Below are 12195 nucleotides of genomic sequence, written 5' to 3'. Positions count from 1 at the left end.
GTTTGTCTACGTACAGGGAATCAATGGGACGTTTTATATAACATATATATGCAGGAAGAACGGTTAGGGGACAATAATAAAAAATTTGATTAAAAAAAGAGAAATATAATTGACTATAGACCATGTGTGTGATGCAATGGGGAAAACTGCTTTGAATCTATTTTTTACATATTTTTGCATCTGCATTTCGTATTAATTTTTATTTTTTGAACTGGTAGAAAAGAATTCATGTTGCAGGGTGCTTATTGTCAGTTCCCAGTTATAAATCCTAATTATACAAATATTTCATCTTGCACGCAACTGCAATCCTGTCACTGACTGCTACCAGTAATATTATTATTAGATGTTAATTTATCTGTATATTTATTTTCAGATCTAATCTTTTGTGTAACAGTCCTATAAAGTACAAATTTTGTCCCGTATTAGTTACTCATTATTTCTGGTTGGCTACCTGCTATTATGGTATATAATTTTTTAAAAGTTTGTGTAGTTCCATAAATCTTGGATAATTATCTTTTATTACAACTCTTAATTGCTTCTGATTTTTTGAGTTTAAGAAATGAATTCAACACTACTGTAAAAAGCAAATTTATCAAATTACGTGCTAGACAATTAATTTACGTAAATTAATTGCTGGAAACTACGACAAAATACTTATTTAGCTTCCAGTAACTAATGGCTGTAAAAGGAAATAGATTTTTGGATGAATGAACTGGTTTGTTTTATTTAACACAAAACAGATCTATTATCAAAGTAGATTCACCAAGAACACTACAGGATCTTATTTATAAAATTATATTCCTTTTGTAATGAAAAAAATATTTAAAATTATATATGGTATAAATTTTTAGACTTTCCTGAATGTGTATTTATTGATTTATTTTTTTACCATTATAATAATGTAATTATAACATTAATTTTTGTTACAGGAAAATGATCAAATATACATTAAAACAAAACTAAACCCATACTTAAGGATCAGAGTAATAATGAAATTTATGTAAATCTGTAATGTTATATAAAAATTAATGAAATTGTTTAAAATAAATATTGGCTGCAGTTATTAATTGATATTTTATTTTTTTTTATTTTAATGTAATATTTTAAAATTTGAAATCTAGTACCACCACATAAATGAAATTTATGTAAATCTGTAAAGTTATATAAAAATTAATGAAATTGTTTCAAATAAATATTGGCTGCTGTTATTAATTCTGATATTTCATTTTTTTTTTATTTTAATGTAATATTTTAAAATTTTAAATCTAGCACCACCACAAAAATATTGATGAGTATTATATGTAATTAGCGTATGTCACAATAACTGTAAATCATTATCGATATTCAATATAGCTGTAATTCATTATCGATATTCAATAATAGAAGACATGAGCATGCTATCTGATACTATAACTAGCATTTTGTAAAAAACAGACTAATATGTCTACAGAAACTGGAGTGGCAAAGATGGAAAGAGAAGGGTTCACGGTATACACCCACCCACACGCGCGCGTGCACACTCATTTAAAATATTGAGAAACTAATTAACAGAATTTAAAAAATATTAATTACAATTAAAATTCCTATCTTTATTTTGCAGACATTTACATTTATCTTATTTTCCTTTTGTGTTCAATGAAGTCTTCTCTTTTTACCATCCAGCAGTAATTGCTCATTATAGATTCATCGCACCTGCCTTGATAATGTTGTTCCATTTGCAATATATCATGGTGGAACCTTTCATCTTGTTCGTTGCTGATATCAATTAAGTTTAAAGGGAAAAAACCCAAATGAGAATGTAAAAAATGAATTTTCAATGATATTCTGCAGCCTAAATTTTTAAAGTTCATTGAGAATTTATAAGCTGATCATTAGCAACACCTTTTGAGTGATTTCCATTCTGCTAGTTTAGGATTTAGTTTTGGTTCAACTTAATTGGCTTAAGGCTTAATTAATAAGCCTTAAATTAAATAACTTAATTTAGCTTCATTTAATTGTAAAAAACCTCAGCTAAAGGCCTAGTTTTTTGTGTAGAGGTAGTAAAATAGTAAAATACAATTTGCTTCAATAAGGGGAATATTGACATTTCCTTTCCTGCTAGTATAGAAGAAAACTTAGAGTTACGCAACTACACTTACTATAAGCTTCTTTTTGATGAGTCTATAAAAAAACGCCAACGCCAATCATGAATAACATATTCAATGTTCAGTTAGATATTAGCTCCCAACATCATGGCAGGAACAAACTATTTCTTCTGAAGAATTTCTGTAAATGTTTGTTTTGATTTCTATATACTGAAATATAAGTATTCTTTTTTAATAAATTTCTCATTCTTTAAAACATGAACCTAGGAGTTCTGGATGTTTCAACAAATACAAATCACAAATTATGTTGCTCAGTTCTGCTTGTGTGATAAGATGAGGTTCAGTATATGATTCTTCTGGTATGTAATCAATATCTATTGAAGTTGAGGATACCATCAGTTGAGCCTTCTGGGGAATCGAAAATTTCTTTACAAGAAGATGGAACGATCAGAATTTGTAAACCAATACCTTCAAGTACTGGTCTCATAGCTGAACAAGCATTTGGGCATGCAGTACTGCTTTTATTGTTTGAATTGAAACCAGTAACATTTGTTAAGCAAAAATATAGCTGTCATAACAGTTGGTAAACTTGGCAAAAAGCAAATGCTCCTTTTTTTTCTTTTAACCAATGGATTAGTTTAACGTAGCACTTGATATGGAGCCCAGGAGTTACCTTGGTCTCCAAGACAGTCAAAACAATGTAAGCAGTTTTCGGCAGATTCGATACTGGTTTTCATTGACTTTTCATGGTTAATTCTCCACAAACGTAACAAAAAATGTTTGGAGAATTTTTACAACCCCAATTTTTATTCATTTTAAAATTATACTATAGATTATAAATATTTAATTACTTAAAATACTAAATAAAATTGTTTCGCCATGAAGTCCAATAAAACACAGCACTAATGCGCGCACACGCACACACACGCACTGTAACAAATCTTGATATTCGACACTAAATTTATGGCATCACTTATGAAACAATCTTTATAATATGTGGGTGATAAAACCACTGCCACAACTAAAGAACACAGCAAGTCATACAAAGAGCTGAGCTCATACTGAAAAAAATCTCATTCCTCTGAATTACTCACAAATTGACCTGCTGACATGTCTATACTTGTCTGGCTTGACATGAAATGGTATCATTTGGCTATTAATGTATCAAATATAAGTCTGCAGCATGCGTTACAATATAAATCAGATGTGATTAAGCAAACATGCAGACGTACTAACTTATTTGTATTGTTAAATAACATTACATGATGGGTTGTTTCGGTACATATTCAGATTCAGCATATAAAATACTACATAGAACACGTACTCCCTTTTCAATTCCAAATTTTATGTTGACCACTGTTATTATTTTTGTATTCTATTATTTAACAAGTTCTCAATATTTTAGAGTCATAACTAAAACTCTGAGGGTGATGAAGAAAAACTGATTTCATTTTAAGATTCAGCATAAAAAGTACATTCTAACTCATCTACTTTTATCTAGATTCCAAATTTCTTGCTGTTGTTGATCTGTGTAATCATTCATGCCCTTTATTGAAAATGTTTGTCACACTAAATAAATTTTACAAATTAAATAGTATTAGCAGCTTTCGATAGGCGGCCCGCATCCAACTAGGAGAGTACTCTCATACTTTAACCAGCATATCTGTTGTAACTGGAAGTTGAATTGTTAAATCGGATAAATCAGTAGGTAGCAGAGGCACAGAAACACAAAAATCCTTTATAAAATGCCAAAGGAAAAATCAATCAGATCGGATCGGGTAACTTTGGAGGTCATTAGAAACAAATACTGTCACGTTCATGCCGGCCGATCTATAGGTCAGGGAAAAATGTCATTTAACCGATTTCTTACGTACATTATGCCAGTAAGGAAAAGCACCATGTTGTTGCCAAATAAAATTTATTGATCCACCTTGCGGTACAGAAAAGAATAATATATGCAGCATATCCAAATAAGGAACTTTTGGTTACGCTTGCTTATCGAAAAATGGCCCGTAACCTTGATGTCGGGAAATCGCAAAGAAAACCTTGGAGAGTTCCTTTCACATTAAAGAGTTCATGAGGATGTTCTGGCTGCAAGACACGAACATAAGTGTTAACTATTCCACCAAGATGAAATAATGTTGACTCGTCACTAAACACTATACAATCAAGAAAGTTTTCGGTTTCATACCGCAGCATTTTTAAAAACACAAAGTCAGCACGCACAGCGTAGTCGGAGACTTTAATTCCTGTAATTATTGTAATCGTTGACGGATGCATATGTAAGCGTTCATTTAAAACATTACATAGTATAGCAGGCCGCGTATTAATGTGCATATAGACTGACGGCTGGCTTACCGCGCAATTAACTATCCTGACAATGTACTGCATACTCTGTATATATAGGGAGGTATACGAAATTTTTTCGTAAAGGAATGACTACTGCTCCATCAGCCCCATTAATCTCTCATGCGCTATGTACCGGCATCGCTCACGGCTGGCCTTCTAAACAGATTTTTTGGATTACGCAGAAAATATCCCCAAACAAATTTAACTTTTTTTTTTCATACACCTGAACTCGTCCCGTACTTTTCCCTTTACACAGACATCCGGTTCTAACACAACGGGATGGTCTAGTGGTGAACGCGTCTTCCCAAATCAGCTGATTTCGAAGTCGACAGTTCCACCGTTTAAGTCCTACTAAACAGAAAAAAAAAACTGCGGATTATTTTCCTTATATGATATATTATACACCTACTGTATAATTATAAAAGATAGCTAACGGGTAAATATCTTACGTCAAGCATTACAAAAGTAACATGTTACTTTGATAAAATAACGTTACAGGACAATATATCCAAGAATTTTAAATTAAATAACAGAAGCAAAAAATAAATTCGATGTCAGCGACACTTTAAATAGTTATCATACCAAAACATTCCGTGGAGATATATAGTATATTCAAATTTTAAATTAGTTCACGTACCTATCCAACTATAATCAACAGCTTTACAATGAAAATATGATATATTATCTACATACATAATTCAAGAATTCATAAAAAACCTTATTTGCGAATGCAGAAAAACAAAATTATTTCAAACAAATCTAAAGGAAAATGTAACAATTTGTGAAAAATAATTAAAATTCATTTTATTGATTGTTAAAACTCAAAATTAATTTTTTTCCATCTCGTATTGATTATTTTGAAACTAAATAACTTAAGGATGAAAAACTTTTAACTTCTTCGATTACAAGCAAATAATAAAACCTTTAACAAAATTTATACATATATACAGTGTCAGAGAAGTCTATATATACTTATTAATATATAACCCTTTAAATACATTTCTAACCAGTTTAAAGAAAAAAAAATTTAAAAAAAAAATTAAAAAAAATCTTAAATCGAACGATCTATTTATCGATACAACACCACTTTACTTGAGGTCCCAATTTAGGGGGAAAGGTACAGCTCAAACATTTTTAAAGGAAATAATAACATTGTGACATAATTTTAAAGGGCATTAAAAACAATTTCACGTACAAAATATTTAGACTAAACTAACCCTATCGACGATGGGAGTCATTTTATCTTTTCAGTTTTAAACGTAGGCTCCAGTGCCCCTTAAATAACTATTAAAAAGCTGAAGAAAAAAAATTAAATTTGCTCTTACAAAAAAAATCCAACAAAATTAAATGAAAATAACAATCAAAGTAATAAAGAAACAGGCATACCCAAAATAGGAACAAAAAAAATTAAATAATTAACAAAAGTAAGAAAATAAAAATCTTTTCTAAATAACTTTAAAGCATCACTAAAAGGCTGAAATAAACAAAAAAAAAACCTTACCTACATCGATCTATTTTTTGCTACGAGACAACTATTAAGGGAGGCTGTACTGTAACCCACTTTCAAAAATATTAAATAAATGGCCACTTACTTTGTTCTGTGACCCGTAAAAATATCCCAAGACTAAAAAACCGCGACAAAATAGCCTACTCTAAAATAGCCCAACACTAAAAAACAGTTGTATATTTAACGTTAATTAGACGAGGTTATGTTTAGCTTAAATTTAAACTTCCTTTTACTTTGTACAAGTATTATAATCGCGAAAACTTTTGATTTTCACATTTCAACGGAAAAATCCATTTTTACAAGTTACGGCGTGACATCTGACGTATGTACGTATTATGTATCTCGCATAACTGAAAAACGATTAGCCGTAGGATGTTGAAATATTTTATTTAGGACTGTTGTAAGATCTAGTTGTGCACCTCCCCTTTTGATTGCAATCGACTGACCAAAACGTGTCCAAAAAAAGCCCGAAATCAAAAAACAATTTGGATTTTGGACTTTTTCTTAACTGCCGTAATAAGCCGTAAGATCTCATTGAAAGCTTTTAAACGATATATCATAAATGGTACTTAATTTTCATTGGTTCCAGAGTTATAGCCAAATAAGATTTTAATTAATGAAATCTTTGGATCTTACAAGGGGAAGGAACATTGGTTCAAATCCGATTTCATCCCCTTTTTTTAAGGTTGTTTTTGTTAATTTAAATACATTGATTTCACACATCTCAGGAATGGAGAATGTACAAGATTGCACTTCATTTACACTCATACATATCATCCTCATTCATCCTCTGAAGAATTATCTAAACGGTAGTTACCGGAGGCTAAACAGGAAAAAGAAAGGAAATACATTGATTTTTAGCCGGCGAGTAGTAGCGTCTCGGCCTTTCATCCGGAGGTGCCGAGTTCGAATCCCGGTCAGGGATGGCATTTTCACACACGTTACATTTCATTTATCTCATCCACTGAAGAATGCCTAACGGTGAATCCCGAGGTTAAAAAAAAAAACATTGATTTATTTAATAATTATTGTGTCAATGTAATAAAAATTATAGGATGAAAAAAAATTCAATACAAAAAAAATATCAGATATTATTAATGAAATAAACTTCTGTGCACTTTTCATTTAAAAAAAATGTGTATATGTAATTTAATAGGCGTACAAGAAAGTCATGTGGTGTCAAGATGAGATTTTGTTTATGTAGGTTTTCGTATCTATTTTACTTAGAAATTAGTATCGAATGATTTTTTTAATCTCTGGTTATCGTTTCGACCGCCACCAGTAATTGTCTGTGTTTGTACATAAAGTCTGGGGCTACTTTAGAATTGGCTATTTTGACGGGGTACCAAAATGTTCATTTTTCAAGCATTTAAAATGAATGACCACAACTTAGTTTTTCGATTTAATTTTTTTTTTAGTTACCTTCCATGGGAAATTTTGGTGGTTGCTCTTATATCGAAAAAGAGTATCTTTTTGAGATAAGAACATTTTCTGCATTTTTTCCAAATATTTATTGTTAATTAATTAAAAAAAGAACTGTAAAACACTTTTAACATAAACGTTGAAAATATTAAATGGCCGCTAATTTAGTTAGGGTTGTCAAAGGAGTTTTATCGTAAAATTGTTTTTGTTTTTCAATTTTGTTTAAAATGATTTTTAACATCCGACTTGTTCTATTTAAAATTCTTTAATTGTTCTTCTCTCAACGGGGACTCTTGGGTGCTTGGAGGTGGGTAATCACATACAGAAAAAATTAGAGTGTTTCGAGATTGATGGATTTTTTAAATCTAATTTTCTATGTTCACATTTAAAAGGTTATTTAAGCGTTGCCATGCTTTATGAACATCCTCTCTTTTCTCATTGTCACTATCTCTCTGTGTATGAAAACAAATTAACAAACAAACACACACGCGCGCGCTCGGAGAGAGAGAGAGAGAGAGAGAGAGAGAGAGAGAGAGAATTAATTGTTTTTTTCGAGATATTCTTAGAACTTGCCGTATTATAATTAATATATTATACAATAAACCACTATAAATATTTTAAAATTAAAATGTTACATATTTAAAAGTACACCACATTAAAAACGTAATCATTGGACGTGATCATTGTTCTATTATATAATTCATTAATTTAAGAGTAAGAAATCGGCAAAAGTTGACACAAAAAATTAGGCGAGGAATCATTCTATTACCATATATTCTCGTAATAACCAGTTGAAATACATCAATAATGAAAAAAATAATTAACACATTTATAATAGAAAATACGGTTGAACTTTCTCTTGAAGTTTCTTTGAAAAAAGTAAACTACTACGTAATATAAACACATTTTATGAGAGATCCGTTTGAATTATTTTATAATTCCTAATTAAAATTAACTATTTCATATTATAATATTTATAGTGCACAATGTGCCGCATAAGTGCGACCACTGATGAAACGTGTGCTTCAATTTAGAATACGGTTTATAAGAAGATTTTTATCAAAACTTCATTAATTTGAAATGTTAAGGTACATTGATTTTTAAGTTAAACATCATTTTCAATACAGTATACATTTTGCCGGTAATTAAATATTCTTTTTAAACCAATTTCAGCCAAAATCGCGGGTTAATATATAACACGTTTTTCTAAGGGCAAATGTAACGAAACATTATCGTTGAAGAAATTTTTCAACAATTTTTATATTTCATGAAATGTAAAACTTGTACGAAAATTAAATAAATTAGCAAAGATTTATTCGTGAAAAACAGAAATTCCAATACCTACTTCATCGGCAAGCCTGACTCGGATAAAAAATATTCTAAATCAATATTTATATAAAAGTTGTCACTTCAAACTATTCATTTTTAGTTAAGTGAAAATCACTAATAGAAATTTATGTACACAACAGAATTAATATACCTCTACAGTGTTTTCATAAAAACTATTACTTACCAAAGATCACAATACCGTAGAAAAAATTGCATCATAGTGATAAATAATAATAAAATATTCCTGATTAAATACTTTAATAATAAAGAAATATATATTAGATAAATTAAATATCAGCTTTAAATAAGTATACGGTGGACAAATATTTTATAGTTACAGTTCACCGCAATCTAAGAGAAAAAAAAATGATATCATCCTTCCAGGTCCTCTCGTGAATCGTGTCCAGGTTAAAGCTCCAATATTACAAACATGTGGCATTTCTACAGCTGTCGTTCCATTATTTTTTTTTTTTTTTTTTAACCTCCGGGACCACCGTTAGGTATTGTTTCAGTGGATAGATGAATGATTAGTAGCGAAAATACTATGCCTGACCAGGATTCAAATCCAGTACCACCGGATGAAAGGCTGAGACGTTACCACTCGCGCCACGGAGGCCGGCTTACGTATATACTTACTTTTTGTCTACCATAAATTATTATTATTATTATATTTGTTATTATTTCCAGAATTCTCGACGTAGTGATAGCATCTTCAACCAGAAGGTTCTGGGTTCGTATCCCAGTCATGATTCACTTTTTATAAAAAGAAATATGGTAAATCTAACTGAACGTCAACCTATAATTGCGAATGTAACTAAATAATACACTATATATATATAATTTTTTTATTTTCTTTTAATAAGAAAAAACCTGAAATTAACAAATATAAAAATTATTAAAGATATTCTAAAACTTGATAATATCAAAAACATTTCTAACTTTAAATACGATTAAAAAAAAATCATAGATTTCGGACACGCTTAAGCATATCAGACCACTTCAATAATAATATTTTTTAAAAAAGAAACAGAAATGAAATGGGGTGGATAAAAAAAAATTATTTACTAAAGATGAGAAAAAAAAAATCGTTTGAATTGCGCAGCTGGAACCTGTATTGTTCACCCGATTAAATACTTACAAAGCGGGTATTTGTTTAATGTATCAGTCGTTTTTTTTTTCTTTTTACTTTTTGATTTTAATCCGATTTAATAGTTAACAAGCAGAGGTAAATTTGAAAGTACATTAATAGATAATTAAGTTTCTATACTGCATTATTATCCTTTTGTTAATTATGTCGGATTCTGAGGAAGGAGTTTTTAAAACCGATCGGTATTAAAGAAAAGGATGAACTTACGACTAATAAACGTATTACCTACCACAGAAATGTTTTGTTCAATACATTTTTTTTGAAATATTAAAAAAATATCCATAAACAATGTATTATTGATTTAAATCAATAATTTTCTCAACCGTAGAAAAAATACGGGTGTGCAATATGCAACTCTCTCTAATGGTCATTAATACACTCCTGCGAAGTTTACGGCATTCGGCAAGGCTCGAGTCGTAACTTACTTCGCAATAGTGCATTAATGACAATGATTAAGGTTCTTTGCATAATATAATACTACTATTCAATAACTGATTTTATAAAATTAATTGTTTTTTAAATTTAACAAAGGACCCTCCCCGAAGAAAAGTACTCCACTATATCTCCTTTTACACTTATCTACAATAGCTGTTTCATACCACTAAACATCTGTCAAATTCAGATGCGATTTCTTATAAATTCATAATATAAAATAAAATGAAATAGAAATTTTTGTCGTGGTACATGATTTTAGAACCTTACTTGTGTTGAAAACAGAAATATACAGCAAATGGTAACGGTAGAGTAAACTTTAACAGATTAAATTGATGTAAAAAAATAGAGTTGAATAACAAAAACAGAAGATATATCATAGAAGGACCGACGATACGAAAATGCGTGTGAATGACAGAAAAGGTTAACCAATTTGATAAGTCCAAAGGAGTTTCGATAAATCCACCAAAAACACACATACAGACTCAAATATAACAGCTTATATTGTAATTGAGTAACATTACCTATCTTATTATCAATGGTAGTTTAACAGTAAGATTAAATTCAAAGTATCGATAACAAAAATAATAGATTCATATTTTGATACTATCTATTTTAAATATTAGTTAAAATAAATACACACAAATACGAAAAATATTTAAGAATTTCAATATCGTATGAAACATAAATCATTTGTAAAATATGTAATACAATTTAAAGGAAAAAACAATCGACAAAAATCGTTTAATGCATTATCGAGATCAAATTCTGGTAAAAATAAATGAAGTAATAAAAGTTTCATTACTAAATACATTTAATAAAAAACTAAAATAAAAAAATATTAAAGGAGATGGTAAGATTAACATCCATTTTGATCCCATAAGAGAAGACACACCCGATTTTTTATAATACCGGTAGCCGTACCCCCTCTGTTCTATGCCCAGATCGACTTTACCGGAGGCACCTTCTACACCCTCAATAGCCGATTACATATTTCAGTCATCAGAGCGGCCTCTATCAGGATGGCACCGATGCGAGTGACTCGAAAGACTTTTCCATCAGTGTAGAGACTCATCAACTAATAAAAGATGTTTTTCAAACACACCTAAATGAATAAAAAAAAACCGATAGCCAAAAAAATTTACAAATTGTGCTATAAAATACAACATTGTAACTATAAAACATAAATTATGCTATAAAATATTAATTTCATATCCCCAAAAATTGTTCGCAACATCACAATGTCGATCTACAATACCAAAGCATCCAAAATTACGTATAAATCAACCCACGAACAAACGAATTGCCGAAAGCGCTACTTTCCACAATCTTTTCGAGCCCCAAAAACCTGAAACATCTTTCAACAATGCGCCACTCATCTTTCTAACTTTCCAGTTCCCCGCATATCCAGACTCGAACTTATACTCTCAAGCCCCCTGACCACTTCTGGACGCCTAGACTCATATTTTGAGCAGACATACAGTACATGATATACATCATCCGATACTAAGCACTAAGGTTACTGACCCAGGTTGGTCAAGCTAAATCGAGCCAGCCTGTCCCAAAATGCGCCACGCGCTGAAAGGAAGTGAAAGGAAATGCCGGTTCGAGGAGATCCATGAGGCGACTCCCAATTCCCTTACGTCTAGAAACAGACCACGCGTATATCGCTCATCCGCCGTTTCATCCACAAAAACAGTGAAACAGAATTTATAAAAAAAAAAAAAAATACAGAAAGAATAAAAGGCAACATTCGAAGAAGATTACAATTTTACGGGAATTTATAAGAATGAGTGAAAATAGATTAACAAAACAAATATTTATACCAGTAGAACTATTCAAATTATCAGGTTTAAAGAAGTAGAAAATGATCTTAAAACTTCAAAAATCTCCAAAGAAATCTGTTTAAATAGAGACCAATTTAC

This window comes from Lycorma delicatula, chromosome 7 (genome assembly GCF_047948215.1).
Source record: "Lycorma delicatula isolate Av1 chromosome 7, ASM4794821v1, whole genome shotgun sequence".
Lineage (NCBI taxonomy): Eukaryota > Metazoa > Arthropoda > Insecta > Hemiptera > Fulgoridae > Lycorma > Lycorma delicatula.
Note: the sequence above shows the minus strand (reverse complement) of the source record.